Here is a 2,659-nt window from a genome sequence, read left to right on the forward strand (position 1 = left end):
AAACGCGCCTAAAGCTATCCAATTTCAACAGTTAAAATAAATATTATCTATCTTAATAAAACATATAAAACCATCAAAAATAAATAAGCGGCCTTATTACATTTAAAAGCCCAAAACCTCAAACGTAATTAAAAGGATGTCCAGTTCACGGAAGAAAATCAAACTTTCGAACGGTGGCCACTCCAATTCCTCACGACTCCAAGCCCACTATGGTTGGGGATTTCTGCGTGGATGAAAATAAAAGGAGTGAGTTTGGGGAAACTCAGTGTGTAAGGAAAACCCATTCAAAGTCCAAGTCACTCAAGCCCATTGGGCCTAAGCCCATTCAGTAATGATGGTATTGGGCCGAGCCCTTTTCAGATTACAATAACCGGGCCTTAGTCCCTTATTCAGATAACAAGATGGCCTATAGGCCCATTTCAAAATACATGCAACATTAGTAAACATATGCAAGCCCATTTGGGAGACTACTCAACCCACCAACCACTACACTCCACCCGTACCAGCCATACACTCCATGTGGGAATAGCTCAACCCACCCAAATTTAACACTCCACAGCTTGACCTTGCTGCTCAGTTAACAGTAAATTGAGGCAAAGCCTCCAGTACGTGGACAAGCCACTTTTAGTACTTCCTCCGTCAATATCCCAATCCCATGCATCAGATAATAACAACATGGCATGCAAGAAATAACAACAAATCAAACATGCATTTAGGTCAATTTAACCCTAGGGGTATTTCTAATTTATCTACTAGGGGTAAAGCGTAAATTTTCCACTTTTAAAGGTATTTCAGAATTTATCTATTTTAGGGTTTTTCATGCATATTCCTACTTTTCACGTGCTAATAGAATCACTACCGAGGGTTCTTACCGAATTGGGCCCGTTGGCCCATCATTCTAATTTTGGCCCATTAACCCCAAAAATATCGAGGGCACAGAAATCATGCACTTTGCAGTCCAAATTTTGCAGCTTACCAAAAACATTAATCGATTTACCTCACGAGCATTCGCACACTCGCAAATCTACAAAATACCGGTTTTTGGCATTTCGGCTTTTCGACTTTTGCCGATCTAGACTAAGAAAGAGGGTGTTAGTTACACATCTGTTTGCGACGATATGTTGACGAGATCCACACACGAACCGCCTACAATTGGATTACTAACACGTTAATCTAACTATTCAAATACAAACTACATATTAACCCCTTACAATATTCAGCCAACCACACCTACAGATCATAGTGAGCTTATAAGAAATTAATAAGCAACTCATTAACAAATTTTTGTCAATGTTTACCACATAATCATAATTTCACTGCAAGCTGTCTTCCTAAGCAACAGTCACTAAATCATTTATAACTGGAGCTACGAAACTCCAAATCAAGTGCCGTTAATTTTCCTGAAAATAGACTCATATATCTTCTATCCATAAAATTTTCAGAATTTTGGTTTATCCAATAAATACCAGATTTTTCTCAAAGTTTCCCATGTTTCACTGTTTGACTAATCTGACCACTCTTCATTACGAATCAAATTTCTCATTGTACAGAATTCAAAATATGTTCTAGTTTATTTCATTTGAAACTAGACTCATTAAGCTTTAATTACATAATTTATTCAGCTTCTAATTCATCTCCCACAATTTATGGTGATTTTCCAAAGTCACGTTATTGCTGCTGTCTCAAGCAGATTTATTACCAAATCACTCTTTCACACCTAACTTGCATGCTTGTTATTTAAACATGTATATCACCAATCAATCATCACATATCTATGATTTTACTTAAGCATAATCTCCATTTCATCATTTTAAAGCACAACATGTTAGCCGATTTCCCTTTAGCATCTAAGGCACATGCATGCTTATTTGTTTGGCTCAACTTCACATATCTTCCATTTTTCATCAAAAGAACATGAAACAACAACCATTTCCTTCATTTTAATTCATGACCAAATGCTCACAACACAACCAAAAATCAAAATATACTTCAAGAGTTAAGGTAAAATCAAGAAGAACTCATGAACCTCAAAATAAAAGCAAGGTACCAAGAACTTACCTTCAATTTTCCTCCTCCTAATGACCGAATACTCAAGAGCTTTCTCCTCTCCTTTCTCTTCTCTAACTTTCAGCTATGATGAACAAAGATGGACAAAACTTTGTTCTTTTCACCCCTTTTTCTTTTAATAAAACTTCATATTTCATCCATTTAATTCTTTAATACAAAAGACATGAAATTCTTATCATGAAACATTTACCTAACCCATTATCATGAAACATTTACCTAACCCATTATCATGAAACATTTACCTAACCCATTATCATGGAACATTTACCTAACCTATTATCACTGAACATTTACCTAACCTATTATCAATTTGTATCAATTTGTACCATAAATTATGGATATCAAGTGTACATTTTGTCTACAACAACATGATGGCTGGCCACTTCATGTAAAATGGGAGGTTTGTCATGCAAATCCTCCTATTTTGCACTCCTATTTATTTGGCCACTTCAATTTAGCCTATAGCATTTTCAAACATTTTCACATAGGTCCTATTTCATAATTTCACCCCCTTTTTCTTATGGAACAAAAATTAACTAAAATTGTCGGGTTCTATCTTAAGTTTGGGCTTTCTAGAGGCCCACTAACATAA

General features: G+C 35.7%; 1 long non-coding RNA gene across 1 annotated transcript; it reads right to left on the reverse strand.

Annotated features, from left to right (window-relative positions):
* Positions 1–868: 868 nt before the first annotated feature.
* Positions 869–2,245, reverse strand: LOC128290279 (uncharacterized). The gene is made up of 2 exons (XR_008279968.1): positions 2,059–2,245; positions 869–1,146 (listed from the first exon to the last, which is right to left on the reverse strand). It is a non-coding gene; the product is annotated as an uncharacterized LOC128290279 (long non-coding RNA).
* Positions 2,246–2,659: the final 414 nt, after the last annotated feature.

Source organism: Gossypium arboreum, chromosome 3 (genome assembly GCF_025698485.1).
Source record: "Gossypium arboreum isolate Shixiya-1 chromosome 3, ASM2569848v2, whole genome shotgun sequence".
Taxonomy (NCBI): Eukaryota; Viridiplantae; Streptophyta; class Magnoliopsida; order Malvales; family Malvaceae; genus Gossypium; species Gossypium arboreum.